The 16,706-nt window shown below is 39.1% G+C and overlaps 1 protein-coding gene and 1 pseudogene across 1 annotated transcript in view; one reads left to right on the forward strand and one right to left on the reverse strand.

Annotated features, from left to right (window-relative positions):
• Positions 1–16,706, reverse strand: part of LOC109432373 (uncharacterized) — a 495,279-nt gene that overhangs the window by 373,558 nt on the left and 105,015 nt on the right. The window lies entirely within an intron of this gene.
• LOC134287528 (cytochrome b-like) lies at positions 14,621–15,804 on the forward strand (annotated as a pseudogene).

Consider the following 16,706-nt stretch of genomic DNA (forward strand, 5'->3'; position numbering starts at 1 on the left):
TCTTTTCTTGGTGTACTTCCAGAATTTTTTTCAGGAATTTGTTAAGAAGTTTTCCAGGGATTTTCTAAGGAATGGGATTGCTTCCGGGATTTCTTCAGGAATTCCTCCAGGTTTTCCTCCAAGAATTGCTCCAAGGATTAAGCCGGGAATTTCTTCTGTGTTTCTTTCAGGAACAACTCCAGAGATTATTTTAAATATTCATCCATGGATTCCTCTTGAAACTCTTTTAAGGATTTCTTAAGGAATCCCTTTTGGAATTCTTTCAGGAATTCCTCTTGGAATTCTTGGAGGAACTTTTCCAGGAATTATTCTAGTACTTTCTCAAGGAAATGTCTATGGATTCTCTTAGGAAGTCCCCTTGGTATTGCTTCCGGGATTCCTTCTGGGGTGTCTTCAGGAATTTCTTCAGGAACTGCCACAGGAATTCTTCAAGGAGTTCCTACACGAATCCTTCTTAGTATTCCTTTAGGATTCTCTAAGAAATCCATCTGCGATTTCTTCAGGAATTCATCCTGGGATACCTCCAAGAATTTCTTCAGAGATTCACCCGGAAATTTCTTCTGTGATTCTTTCAGAAACAGTCCCAGGGATTATTTTTAAAAAACGAAGGATTTCCTCAGATATTCCTCTTTGATTTATTTCAAAAACTCTTCCAGGAATCCAGTACTTTCTCCAGGGACTGTTTAGGGATTCTCTTAAGAATGCCTCTTGGAATCGCTTCCGGGATTCTTCTGGGGTTTCTACAAGAATCCCTGCAGGGATTCCTTCATCATTTCTCCAAGAATTCAATCTGCATTTTTCAGGAATTCTTTCTAGGCGTTTGTGCCCAATAACAAGTGAGAGCGTACTATTTTTACACAAACACGGGTGTGTTTTGGATTGACATCTAAGCCGAAAAAGAGATGGTTCTTGAAAAAAAGGAATGTTCATGACGAGGGCTCAGGTCCAGTTTGGCCTTCTATTCTGCAGAATCATTACCTGTTATGTGGCTTAGTTGGTTAAAGCACCAGTCTAGCGAACACGGGGTCATGCAAAATTCATCTCTCAATTTGTCAATTAGCAACATTCTGTGCCTTCTAATTACAAGTTTTTCTGTATGTTTATGACATACCAGCAAATCTGGTAAATGCCAGTAAAGTGAATCGGTGTATCCTCCAGGAATTCTTCCAGGGATTCTTCTGGTAATTGCTGCAGGAATTTCTCTTGACATGGAATTCTTCCACAGATTTCTCCAGGAATTTCTCTGGGATTCTTCCAGGATATCCTCCAGGGATCTCACCAAGAAGTTCTACAGATTTTTTTCATGGCTTCCTCCAAGCATTCCTCATGAGTTTCCTCCATGCATTCTTTAAAGACTTCATCCAGGCATTCCTCCAGAGATTCCTCCAGGGATTTCTCCATGAATTGATCCAGGAATTATTCCTGTACATCCTTAAGAAATTATGTCAGCTATTTCTTCCAAAAACCTTCAAGGGATTTCTTCAGAATCCTTCCAAAGAATTCTCTAGGAATATCATCGAGAAATTTACACGGATTCCTCCAGGAATTCATCCAAAGATTCCTCCAGGAATTGCTTCAGAGATTCATCAGGGATTTCTTTACGAATTTATCCAGGGAATTTCCCAGGGATTACTCCAGGAAACCCTTCGAAGATTCCTTCTAGAATATCTCCTTCTAAAAGGATTCTTCCAGGAAATCCCCTATAGGGGAATTTCCTCAGAAATTCTTCCAGAAAATTTACCAGGGACTCCTCTAGGAGTTTCTCCAGAGATCCCTCCAGGAATTGCTCCAGGAGTTTCTGCTCAAATTCGAGGATTTTTCCAGGAATACCTCCAAGCAATCCTCCAGGAATTTCTCGAGGATTTTTTTTTCAGAAATAGAAATCTTTCAAGAATTCTTTTAAACGTTCCTTTAAAAATTCCTTCGGGGATTCCCCTAGCAATTCTCACAGATATACCTCAAAGAATTCTTCCAGGCATTCATCCAGGATTTTTTTCCAGAAATTCCTCTAGAAACTCCTCCAGGAATTCCCTCAGCAATTACCCCAGGAATTTCTTCAGGAATTCTTTCAAGCATTTCTCCAGGAATTGCTCCTGGACATCCATCAGAAATTGAGTCAACAATCCCTCCAGGAATTCCTGCAAAAACTCCTCTAAGGATTCCTCCAGGAATTGCTTCAGGGATTCCTTCAGGGATTCCTTCAGGAGTTCCTTCAGGGATTCCTTCAGGGATTCCTTCAGGGATTTCTCCATGAATTTCTTCAGGGATTTCCCATAGATTCCTCGAAGAAATCCTCCAGATATTCCTCCTAGGATTCTTCCTTGAAATTCTCCTGGAAGTTCTCAAGAGATTTTCTCAGATATTTCTCCAGGAATTCCCACTAGAATTCCTCTGGAGATTCTTCCAGGGATTACACCAGAAAATCATTCAGGAATTTCTCCAGGAATTGCTGCTGGGTCTCATCCAAGAAATCTTCTAGGGATTACACCAGGATTTCGCTCAGAAGTTCCTCCAGGCATTCCTCCAGGATTCTCTCTAGAGATTTATCCAGGAATTGCTGCAGAGATTGATCCAGGAATTCTTTCAAATATTTCTCTAAGAATTTCTTCACAGATTCTTTCAGAAATGTCTCCAAAATTTCCTCTGTGAATTCCTCCAGAAATTTCTTCAGAAATTCATCTAGCGATTCCTCCCAGAATTCCTCCAGGATTTTCTCCAGAATCCTCAGAAATTTACCTAGGATTTTTTCTAAGAATTCCTCAAGAATTTTCGGCAGAAATTTCTCTGGAGATTCCTCCCAGAATTTATCCAGAAATTCCTCCAGGGATTCATCTAGTTATTTCTTCAAGTGTTTATCTAGGAAGTCTTCCTGGAATTGCTCCGGGAATTTATCCAGGCATTATTGATTTAGAAATGCTTCAAGTGATTTCATCATAAGTTTCTATTAGGATTGGTAGGAGTTCAGCTTTGCAGTCAAAAGTTCTCCAGAACGACCGTTTAGGACTCGTCGCTACGTTTCGGCAATTTTTGGTGCCTTCTTCAGGGGAAAAATCATGAATATCGTTCACCGTCTAATGTCTTTACTAGTCTTTGCTGAGAGTCGAGTCTAGTACAAGACACACGGCGTGCATATGGTGAAGGTTTATCACAAAAAATTAGGCATCGCCAAATCCGCCGTTTTTCGAAAATATAGACTTCTAGCTTTCATTTAACGTGTTCTCCAAAAAAATCCACCGAGGGATCCCGAACAACTTTTTCAGAATACTGTTTTTCCCCATACAAAATGCACGGTTCCAAATTAATCCCTATTTCTACTTAACAAACATACCCAATTTTTGTATGAAAAAGTTCCCCCGATGGAATATTTCGATGTTGGGCTTGAATGAAAGCTGGTAGCGTCAACTTTCACGTAGCGTAAAAATTAGCGATGCCCATTTTTTGTAATAAATTTGTTCTACCAGACACACCGTGGACACTGAAGATGACCTTACAGTTGAGGTCGAAATACGTATCTGTCACAGAATGCAAATTCTCAGTGGAATTCAAAGGAACAGTACTTAGCGCGATTTTCTTTTTAATTACTAAGTTGAAGCCAAGTCCCAGTGAGAACGTGAGAACGTAGAGCAATAAAGAAGAAGAAGAAGAAGACATTTCAGGTCAAACATTTCAATAGGTCGTATCTGCATTTGAGAGGCTCTCTTTGTTCACTTTCTCTTTCAACTATTGCAATGTAATGGTACACTTTTCAACTATTTTTGCAGTACAAATCAAAAGACGATTGTTTTGACCATCGTTCAATGCAAGGATACAATTATAATACAAATAAACAGCTGAGATGTTAACGAAAGAGAGGGAAACCAAAGAGAGCCTCTCTTCTGCAGATAGGACCTTTAGACATGTTTGGCCTGATTTGTTTACGAATGCATAAAAGAGAATATTTTCCAACTTGTCAATTCTTTTTTATGTAATGCCACCCAATTACCAAAAGCTCACAATTTTATTTCACCTCATTTTGGGATCACACATCGATATCATTTGACTTTTAAATACGCAGCCAGACCCCCTGACGCGTCACATTTCCCGGAAAGTCACATTCCTCATCAAACTCACAGAACAAACATAATCCGGTGAGCTTATTGCTCGATGTGGCGGCGGCACATAATCCCGACCGAAGTCAGAGACTGACGCGTGTTTGAAGAAGCAAGATCCGTCCCAGAGACGACATTGAGAAAAGACTGAACGTTGCTTCATCTTAGTCGTCGTCGTCGTCCCCGGCTAATTCAAATTGAAAAGAAGTATCACGTCGTATTCATTTCCGGCAGTCATTTTCCTCCTAGTCGTCCTCGATGTCATTGCCGGAGGGACGATTTCACCATTATCATTAAGGAGCAAGTAAATTAATTCTCGAACGTTGACGACGAAGGGATCCGGTGGATGAAGTAACAGTCAACTCACACATTCACCAGACGACACGGGGCACGGGGAAAGCTTAGGCAGATTTGAGACATGGCAGCCATCGACAATCGTCTTTTTCTCGGATGTGGAATTAAACCTTTTCTTGGTCTTGTTGGGAACGACGCTTCAGCGAAGCGAGGGAAAATCAGGTCTTTAATTGTGCGATTAATGAGTAATTTGGGAAAGCATCCGGAAAAAGGGGATGGTTTGAGCTGCTTAACGGAGAGGGTTCTGTAAAGGTTAGATTTTTTTTTTCAGTAATAAAGAACATCAAATTAGCTGAACTTTTAGGAACGAATTCTTTACATATTTAAAGCGGATTATATATTGAGAATTTGAGATTTTTTGCATCTTCAGAAAGTTTTTTCTCTTCCTTCCTTTCCTCCTCATGCGTAACGTTCCAACTGTGACAAAGCCTGCATCTCAGTTAATGTTCTATGAGCACTTTCACAGTTATTAACTGAGAGCTTCCTCTGCCAATGACCATTTCGCATGTGTAGATATATCGTGTGGCAGGCACGAAGATACTTTATGCCCAATGAAGTCAAGTAAATTTTATATTTTGCATTTTATTTTTGATACCGCAGGTCTCCAGGTAGTAATCATAAATAAGTTCATATTTCACTATCACAACATCAATCAATGCTGTCCTGTGATGAAATTCCACAATTTGATCAGCTCGCTTACTTACCAGATCAATCAATGCTGTCCTGTGATGAAATCCCACAATTTGATCAGCTCGCTTACTTACCAGATCGTTTCCGTCGTCAGAAGATCCTTTTATAGAAAATCACCGGTCTCTACCATCAGTATCAACGGAACAGCAAGCAATAAAAAGAAAGACGATTCAATTCCTGGGAGCGCAATCCCCGCCACGCAATCCGCTTATGGAATTGATGCCGCATAGACAGACAGCCAGCAATAGGAAGTAAATAGGTAAGAAAGTAGCGATGTGGCGGAGCAACTTCGTTTCCGTTTGGAGCACATTTCTGTTGCATGGACGAATCAAATGCGCTATTTACTGTTCTCTTACCACTCACTGAATGGAGGTATCTAAGAAGAGATGCACTTTTTCCCGTATTGGGAGTGAACCGAGGAAATTGTTCAACAGCATCAACTGCAAGTAGAAGCTTAATACTTTGCTTTTAGAAAAATTCCAATCACTGCACTGACTGGTTGAGACATTTTTTCTTCTTACGTTTGTCGCATTTAAACACAACTGCAATAGAGCTATTTTCTAAACCATGCACAACAATTCAACCAATAAGTATGCATAATGAAAAGTTTATAGACACATTTTGTTTTGATCGTTTACTCATAAAAAAGAAAAGCTAACGAAGCTATCTAGCAGCTTAAGATTCAGCAGGTAAGGATGTCAACAGAGCTGAACTGTTCATCGCATTCAATCTGGCGTACGACAGTATCGGTAGGTAAGGGTTCCGAGCGATCTGTCTAGTTCGTTCGAAACTTGCCGGGGACTACGACAAGGTAATAGACTCTTATGTCTGCTGCAACAGGCTGAACAGCCCCGGGGCACACTTTTCACGAAATCCGGCCTATTTGTCTGTTTTGCGGGTGATAGGGATATTATTGCTAGAACATTTGAGACGGTGCCAGAACTGTACACTAGGGCAGACTTCAAATATGTTACAAATTCTATGCTCCCATATGTTCATTGCAGACCTTGGTGTAAAACTAGAGTCCTGTCGAATTTACAGCCATTTCGGTGGTGATTTAATGGTGGCCCAAGAGAAAAATAGGTTTATTTGGGAATTACAATAGAGAATTTTCGATAAAGGTTCCCCACGCTGTAGAGCATTAACACATGGATAAAGTCACAGGATCAAAGTCAAATTGAATTCTTCAGATCTCAATGATGAATGGCTTTTCATGTTCTGGCTTTTAATATTGGAGTCTAAAACTATTCAAAAACAGCAGCAATCTTGAGTTTTGGTCGCCATTTTTGGAATCCAGACTTCTTCCGGTTTTAAAACCAAAAACTCCATTGAACGGCCGCCATCCTGGATATTGTGGTTGCTATTTTTGGACTCCGAAAATTCTTTATTTACCAAATACACCCATATTGAATGATTTATAAGCCTTTAATATCATTGCACAGGCACCATGTTGAACTTTGGGACGCTATCTCAGGTTTTAGATCACCATCTTAGATATTCTTGCCGCCATTTTTGGACATATACTCCATACTATATATCACATCGTTATTGTATGACTCTGGAACCTAAAACTCCATTAAACAGCCTTCTTGAATTTGGAGACGAAATCTTGGATTTTAGACTGCCATCTTGAATATTCCAGTCTTTTGCAATCCAGACATCTACATATCAAATATACTCATATCATGATTTTATATCCTAAACGTCAATTGAACAGTCCTGAATTATGATACGCAATCTTGGATATTCTAGTCGCCATTTTCGAACTCCAATCATCTTTCCCATATCAAATATACCCATATTGAATGGTTTCAGAGCCTAAAACTATATTAAACCTGCACCATATTGAATTTGGAGCCACCATCTTGGATTTTAGACTGTCATCTTGGATGTTTTGGTCGTCATTTCGGAACCCTAGACATCTTCCCAACCGAGCCAAAACACTACCCAAGCAACACGACTTGTTTCAGCCAGTACCAGCAACATCAGTGCAATTTATTCACTGTTCATATTTAGGACAACAGAACACAATTGCTTCTTCTTTGAAACGCAAAAAGCGCAAATTTAAAATCGTTATGCAACTTGAGCTAGGGGGAATATTGCATGGTTTTAGGGCCTAAAACTCCATTAAACAAACGCCATCTTGAATTTTGAGTCGCCATTTTGGATTTTGGGCCGCCGTCTTGGATATTCTGGTCGTCATTTTTGGACTTCGGACATCTTCCCTAAACCACATGTACCCATATTGCATGACTTTAGAGCCTTCACCTCATTAAACAGACGCCATCTTGTATTTGCAGCCACCATCTTAAATATTAGGCTGCCATCTTGAATATTGGGCCGACATCGTGGAATTTCTGGTCTCCAGTGTTGAGATCCACACAAAATTCGTCAACCATGCTTGTTACAAAAAATGCCGCAGTTTGACGTGTGTTTTGGTTCAGTTTTACATACAGTCAGTTCTACTGGTGCCTGATCACTGAAATGGCCACAACTCCGGAACGTCTTGACCGATCCACACCATTTTCAATAGCAAACAATGCGGTAAAATGCGGTTCGATTCGAGCTATAATCCGTAAAATCGGCCAATGGGAAGTGCCTTGAAGGTGAGTGAACTTTTTTTGCGCACATACATACACACATCATCTCTATTCGTCGAACTGAGTTGATTGGTATATATGACTTGACTCTCTGAGCCTTCTATCGAAAATTCGTTTTTTGAGTAAACATGGCTTTTCAGTACACGTTGGTGTACGAGAAAGGCAAAGCATTCTTGATTCGAAGACTGAAAAAGCCATCCCCCTTGCCATCAAGAACTTATTTTATAAAATTGTTCATGATTTCTTCAAGATCATTTTCCTCGTACTCTGGTGTGGGCGTTACAAGGCGTTTAAAATGTGCAAGAGTGATTGGACGGCGGCACCCATTTGATTTACACGCGTGCCGCTGTCCGATCACTTTTTCACATTTTAAACGCCTTGTCACGCCCAGAACGAACGCATCTGGTACTTCGTTTACGCAAAACTCAGCATATCTGTAGTGTTGTATCAAAATTTGAGATCAATCCATCAAATCAAACCATAGTTACAGCATCTCAAAGTTGGACATTGTGTATGAAAATCGGCGTTTGTCCGATCTATTACACAGCGCGTAACAAAAATTAACTTTTTGTCTGTCTCAAGAGCAAACTTATGTGTCTCCGAAGGATTTTTGGCCGCTGAATCCGAATCCGGGCTCAGATTTGCTCCAACACGTCACAGTTTTGAGCTATACCTCAATTTATAGGGCAAAATATGCGATTTTGGGCTTTTTTGACTGCAAACCATTAAGCAAAGAAATATTTTTTTAAGCAATCAAAAGGTTAATTGGTCAATTAACATCTAAATCAACGACTCATGCAAAATATTTCGTTTTACCAAATCTATTTTGATAGTTTTAAGCGATTTATGTTAGGTACGATATTTCCCATACAAATCACCCTCCAAAAGTTGCATGCAAGTTTTCATACTAACATAAAATGCTTAAATCTATCAAATTTGATTAGGTAAAACGAAATATTTTGCATGAGTCGTTAATTTAGATGTTAATTGACCAATTAATTTTTTGATTGCTTAAAAAAATATTTTCAAGCTTAATGGCTTGCAGTCAAAAAAGCCCAAAATCGCATATTTTGCCCTATAAATTGAGGTATAGCTCAAAATTGTGACGTGTTGGAGCAAATCTGAGCCCGGATTCGGATTCAGCGGCCCAAAATCCTTCGGAGACACATAAGTTTGCCCTTGAGACAAAAAAATGTTGCGCTGTGTTATGCACCACAGTGTATATCTCTTACAATTCTTACCAGGCTTCATCTTGTTGTTCCATCAGATATTCTTACATAGATTCGTCCCAGGCAATCTTCCCAGGGGTTCCTAGTGTGATTGATTCATTGATTTTTCACGGGATTTTTAGGATATATCTTCCGCCATTTCTCCCGGGATTCTTTCCAGGTTTCCATTAGAAATTTGTGCTGCGATTCCTCCAAAGGTTCTGATAATGGTTTTGCAGGATTTTTTTTTCAGGAGTTCCATTAAAATTGCTCCCGAAATCCTTTCATTGATTCCTCGCGGCATTCCTTAAAGCATTTCTCTCGGGATTCCTTTCGGGTTTTTTCACAGATTCCTCCACGGATTCCTCCAGAATTTTTACAATGTTTTCTACCGAGCTTCCTTCATTGTTATCTCCTGGAATTCCGCCATCTGTTTTAACCAGGTTGATTTTAGTAATTACTCCCAAGATGCATTATGAGCCTCTTTCATAAAATTCTTTTGGGTATGCCTTTGATGATTTCTCCCGACATTCCTTCATTGTTTTTTTCCGGGTTTCCTGTGAGAATTTCATCCAGGAATCCTTCCGGCATTCCTTCAGATGGAGGTACATCTGACTCGATTAGGAATTCCTCCAGGGTTCCAAAGATTCCTTTGGGGATGATTACCGGGACTTCTTTATACATTTCTGCTCAGTTTCCGTCAAACATTCTTCAATGAATTCCACTAGGGTTTCTTCGATGGATTTCTTCAAAGATGCATCTGGGGATTTTCTTTTAATTGATTTCTCCCGAAGTTCTTTCAAAGACTTCTGCTCCGGGTTCTCTTTATTAATTTTTCCAAAGATGGAAGCCATGTATTCCACCAGCAATTCTTCCTGGAGTTCGTCCCAGGATCCCCTTAGGGAATTCATCCGGGGTTCCTTTAGAGGTATTATCCGACTTATCATTCGGGAGTCCTTTCGGGGGTTCTCCATTGATTTCTCCTAGGTTTCCTTTACAGATTCCCCTCAATTTTCATTCTGGGATTCTTTCACATTTTTTTTTCGAAATTATTTTAGGGATTTCTTCCGGGATTACTTCTTAAATTCCTTCATTTATTTTTCGCGGGTTTCTTCTAACATTTTTTCAGGCATTTTCCAAAAAAAATGTACCAATTCCACCTGGGTCCTTTCAGGAAGTCTTTCTGAAATTTCTCCCGTAATTGCTCCTTTGATTCTTCCCGTGTTTCCTTTAGAAAATTCCTGTCTAGATTCTTTTTATTATTCCATCAGGGAGCCTTTCCATTACTCCCCCGGGATTCTTTAAAAGAATTATCATTGAATTTCCTCAGAGGTTTCTTCCGCGATCCTTTTCAGGATATCTTCAAATATTTCTCTCAAGATTCCATCCATGGTTTCAGCTATTTCTCCCGGGATTCCTACATAAATTGTCCTTGATTCTTTCAATAATTTCCTTAAAGATTTTCCCTGAGGTTCCTTCAGAGATCCCTTTCAGAGATTTCTTCTGGATATTCGTAGAAATTCCTTTCGAGATTTTATTCAAAGATTACTCCCAGACTTTGTGGGAATTCCTCCATAGGGTATTCTACCGTGATTCCTTCAGAAATTTCTCCCAGGGATTCCTTCATGGATTCCTTCCGTAATTGCTTCAGGAATTCATCCAAGAATTATTTCTAGGAATCCTCCTGGAATTCTTTCATCGATTTCTCTCATGTTCCCTTTAGAAATTACTCTAAGGATTCTTCTAAGGATATTTCCTAGAATACCTTAAGGGATTTCTCATGGGAATCCTTTCGGCCTTCTTTCAGGTGTTTTCCAAAGTTCGTCGAGTCAAGTACAAGACACTGAAGGCGACCTTACAGTTGATGTAGAAATACGTATCTGTCAAAGGATGCAAATCCTTAGTGGAATTCAAAGGAACAGTACTTAACCCGATTTTCCTTTTACTTTTTCCAAAGATTTATTTGAGAATTTCATCAGAAAATTCTCCCGCAATTTCTGAATTGATTCTTCATGGATTTAAACATTTCATCCAGGATGCTTTAAGGTGTTTCTCGCGAGATTATTTCAGGGAATTCTCCAGATATAATTTAAATAACTTCTATAGGAATCCTTTCGAAATGCCTTCACGAATCCCTCTCGGGAATCCTTCCCAGGTTTCTCCTTGGATTCTGTCCAAAAAAAATTCAAAGATTCCACACGAAATCTCGAAGCATTCTCTTGATTTTTTTTTTCATGAGCTACTTCATAAATCTCTCCCGGGATTCCTTTCAGGATTTCTACTAGCACTAGCGTCATTAATGGATTTTCCCATACACCTAAATCAATCGGAAATCGAACCAAGGCACTCTTAACATGTTCTTGTGGAATAAAAAATGTTTGAATATGATCAAAAAAGCGGGAGCGTAAAAGGAAAATAAGATAAGTTCAGAAGATATATGTTATAAGCATGCGACATGTCAAAGCGCGGCCTTTTAACTAACTTGACGAACGGTTGGAAAGAAAATGAGCTCAGACCTCATTTGGGACTACCGGAAGACAATTGGAAGTGATCAAATATAAAAGTAAACTGAAGCCATGAATGCGACATACAAAACCGTGGGTTTTTCGGTAACCTATTTATCGGTAAGCAAAAATAGGCTCAGAGCACATTTAAGATTACCGGTAGAGTTCCGAAACCGGTTCCGGGTGTCCCACCGGAAGTGGTCAAATGTAAAAGTGATCTGAACCCATGCATGCGATACATCAATCCATGGTTTTTTCAATAACCGAATGAACAGTTAGCTAGAAAATAACCTCAGACCTCATTTGGGACTACCAGTAATTTACCAGAACCGGTTCTGGGTACATCGCTGGAAGTGCTAAAATGCAACAGTGAACCGAACGCATGCATGCGACATGTCAAATCGCGACCTAACTTGATGAACGGTTATCAAGAAAATGAGCTGAGTTCACATTTCAGACTACCGATAATGTTTCGGAATCGGTTCCGGGTGTCCCACTGGGAGCGGTCAAATATAAAAGTGAACTGACGTATGCGACCCATGATACCGTGGATTTTTCGGTAACCCGCAGAATCAGAGCCCATTTAACATTACCGGTAGTGTTCTGTAACCGGTTGCAGGTGTCCCGTCGGAAGTGGTCAAAAGTATATTTTGTAGATGTGTCTATATAACTCTTGTATGACCAAATGAAGTGATATAAGAGTCAAACTAACTAATGCTTGACACAAGCGCTACTAGGGCGTTACTTCTAACCTTGGGTGTTTGATAAGTTATGAACGATTAGCAAGAAAATGGAGTTCGGTCACATTTAAAACTACCTCTAGCGTCCCTGAACCGTTTCCGAGTGTCCCACTGGGATGTACCACAGATGTACCCAAATCCATGCATGCGTCACATCTCATCACGGCATTTCAAAAACTTGATATAAAGTTAGCAAGTAAACAGGCTCAAACCACATTTGAGACTGATGACAGCGTTCCGGAACCGATTCAGTGTGTCCCACGAGAAAGTGGCCAGATATAATGTGAACCAAACCTATATACGTAACACAATAAATCAAGTATTCAAGATGACTTCGGACGTCGATGGAAAGATCATGAGTATATATTTGACCAGAAAGGTAATATCCACCATTAGGTGGATTATTCACGATTTTCTAAGCCCTTCAAATATCCCCAAAAATGTACGAATATTTGACTTGACCATTCGAGCCATTTATCATCGGTATTATAATTATCATTCATTTTAACTTGATATTTTAAGGCTCAAGCATTCGTCATCATTTTTCGGTAATAGAAAAGCAGTTTTTTCGTTGTAAATCAAAACAATGACCACGAAAATGTATTCACTGTATTACATTCCTCATGTGGAATGCAGTGAATCCCTTTTCGTTGCAAAAATGTTTGATTTGAACGAAAAAACTGCTTTCAAATATTTGATGATGACGATGATTTCAATGACGAATGGTTCAACGTTAAAAGAGGGGAAAACCTCGTTGAGAGTTTGCAGAGCCTATCAAAATGAATTTTTGAGTGAACACATAGCCTTTCAGTACACTTTGGTGTGCGAGAAAGGTAAGACATATAAGTCTCTATATTTGAAACATACTGAATAAAGAAAAACGTACACCACAATGACAGATAAGACGGAATGGATATAATTTCTTTCTGTTTATTTAGGACTATATCATGCAACGCTTTTTGGCCCCCTTTTCTACGCTGGATGAAATTTACAATTCAGTGGATTCTTCAGTTCGAAGAACATTTCGTTGTGGATGATGGTACAGACTTCATCAGTTCATCTGCTGGTATCTATTCTTGTGAATGATGGCGGTTAAAGCTTGTGTTATTGAAAAGTTCATGTTTATTGAGGGTGTTTTTTTTTCGGATAAGGTAACAATTTGTGGCAGACCCAAAGCTAATCCAAACAAACATAATAAAATCTCTATTCTTGGGTAGTATTCGACTTGAACGATGGAATCCGTTCGATCATGTGAGTGGCGTATTCCTTCTCAACGCCTTACAACTGAATTATTGATGTTTTCTCTCAACTCAATACAACTGGAATTTGTTTCGATTTATTGTAGCACGTTGTTGTTTAAAACGAAATTCGACCCACATTAACTTCTATGTTTATCGACTTTTCATGAGGGTTGCCCATCAATTACATGAGACTCCCTCCTTTTTTTTTCAATTTTCACAATTTACTTTACAGTTGCACTAACGTAAGAACTACACGACACACACAATATGCGACGCGGCACAAGACAAAATTTTCGTTCTTACAATCGTCAAGAAAAGATTTAAAAAATTACCTTCTGTCGACCGGTTTCGGGCGAGATCAAGCCCATCTTCCCTCCCTTTCCAGCGGATGTTACAAGTAAAGCCATCCTTAAGGTTTTATTTAATGCGTAGTATGTCTAACATCTTGCCCATTACCTTTGGTGTTAATACCTATGCAATAATCGAATGCTTATTTAAACTGAGCTTGAGCTTGATAGACCGCCTGTAGATGCTACTCCAGTATCACCAGACTAGCTACACTCACACAAGGAACCAATGAGATATCTGCCAGGGACTAGCAGGCATCGTCAATGTGTGAGCGTTGGTGATCTCCTTTTTTTAGGCGATAATGGCGCCTGCCACGTCAAGTTGCAGGTCAAATGTGGGGAAGGGGAAGGGAGTGATGATTGCAATCGTTTGTATCCATATCAGACCGAACATACCTCTGCGTCTGCACAAATTTATGCGGATGTCGGAGTGTGGATTTTGTTTACAGAGGGTTCACACATTGGTGTGTGGATGCCAGGGTAAGGTGAAAGAATTGTGTGTTTTATTATTCTGAAGATGTGCGGCACAGTTTGCTTGATTGTATAACTTGTAGGCGTTATCTGATAAATTGACACTGTGCTGTGAAGGTTAGGAAGGAAGGGAAACGGCTTTTTCAACCCGTTTCCGTTCTAGCGATGGCTATGAACATGCGAATGTGTACATGAGTTTTATATGTAGAGAGGAGGAGAAAGTATACAGAAATATACAAAGTAGGAGGAAAGGGACGGGCCCGGAATTGAACCCATGACCTTCTGCATACGAATCAGAAGGGGTAGACCACTAAGCCCGTCGTCCTGTTAATATCTATGTAATGCTAATTTAAACATCAAACAATGCATCATTACGAAAAACTCACCCTTTATTAAAAATAGCTAACAACGCTTTAGTGGATTTACCTGCTCCTTCTAATATTTCAGCCTGATGAAATTTTGGATCATTATTGGGATTATGTTTAATTATTCAAATTTTAACAGGATTACTTTTAGCAATACATTATACAGCAGATATCGAAACTGCTTTTAATAGAGTAAATCACATTTATCGAGATGTAAATAATGGTTGATTTTTACGAATTTGCCATGCTAATGGAGCTTCTTTTTTTTTTGCTTGTTTATTTATTCATGTAGGTCGAGGAATTTATTACAACTCTTATTTATTTATTCCAACATGAATAATTGAAGTAATTATCTTATTTATAGTAATAGCAACAGGATTTTTTAGGATATGTTTTACCTTGAGGTCAAATATCTTTTTGAGGTGCTACTGTAATTACTAATCTTTTATCAGCTATTCCATATTTAGGAACAGATTTAGTACAATGAATTTGAGGAGGATTTGCTGTTGATAATGCAACTTTAACTCGATTTTTTACTTTTCATTTTATTTTACCTTTTATTGTAATGCTTATTTAAACATCAAACAAATCCAAAAACCAAAATTGAGGACGTTTCCGTAGTTACGTACAGTAGCGCTGGTTACGCAACGGTCACCGAGAAATATCCGGTAACAAAAGAGCAATATTTCATCAGTTTCTTTCTGCCTTTACACATTCCGCGAACCAAAAATTTATTTACAATTCGCTTCAATTGTTCCTGATGCGTTCCCGAGAAGTAATCCCGATTTTGTGGTTGATACAATGGGAGTCGCTATTATTTTTTTTTCTGCTTCTCACTTTGCAAATCATTTCGCACCGGACGCGTCTCATAAAAGGTTTTTGATTTTTTTTTTTCTTTCATTTTCAATTAAACCAATTAAATCGCACACATATGGGTTCGAAAATTGGAGCCCAGTATTTAATTAAAGCAGCCTCCGCACAGATCGAAAAAAGAGTGTAAAATTCTGTGACATATGATGCACATAATTGGAGCGTGGGATATCACAAAAGTTTACATGACATATCATGTAAAAGTCATAAAATATCATGTAAACTTCCATTATATGTCATGTAATTCAGCATGACTCTGAGTGTTTACATGACATATAACACAAATTTACATGATATATCATGTAAACCATCACAACATTAAGTTTACATGACTAAACTGAAGTTCACATGTCGTGTAAATCTCATTATTTTTATCTGTGCGGTCAAAAGAAATTGCAATTAAACTCGCATCATTTCGTGGGCTGTGGATGTACGCCCGAAAGTAGGCAAAAATTAATTAAACTTGAGTTTTCACTTAGCTGTTTCCATATTTTCCGGTCAGTTTCCGTAAGGCTTTATCTGGCGGTAGAATGTTTGCATTTTATATTTATAGCAATGGTTGAGCCTCACAGAGAAAGCACACCTAAATGCATTCTTACTTATTCTATACTTCGTTTAATGCGTACTGCCACAGTTTTTATCTGATAGCTCTCTTTGTCAATGACCATCCGTACACTCGCATACCGTATAGCAGGTATGATTATACACTATGCCCAAGAAAATTTTCATGACGAAAAGTTCCAAAACCGACCGGGCGGAGTTTGAACCCATCGCGGTCAACCCATCATGGTCATACTTACCCGCGCCTTTACCACCTCAGCTATATGTTGATGACTTGTGTTGACAGATGGTTCCATAGCACCTGCTCGCAAGATGTTTATTTTTTCTGACACATCAATAAACCCATGGCAAAATTACAAATTGAGAGGAACAACTTTGCATGCGTTCCAACGTCCTTATCTGTAGGTGTAGGTAGAGCTATAGAGCATTTTGTTCTCGTTTGTTATTTCTGGATGTGGTGTCAGTCTACAAGCAAGTGGTATGTGATTCGTCACATGCGTCATACGTAAGTGTTCACAGCACAGGAAAAGCTTCGAAGCACTTAGCTCATCACAACGAACTGTTGTTACCGTGAAGTGGGGGTAGATTGATAAAGAAGAAACAAACTGTTTGGACCATTTTTATAACTCTATCATATGACATAATGTTTTTGTTTGAAATTCACCTC

The sequence above is a fragment of the Aedes albopictus genome, chromosome 2 (genome assembly GCF_035046485.1).
Source record: "Aedes albopictus strain Foshan chromosome 2, AalbF5, whole genome shotgun sequence".
Lineage (NCBI taxonomy): Eukaryota > Metazoa > Arthropoda > Insecta > Diptera > Culicidae > Aedes > Aedes albopictus.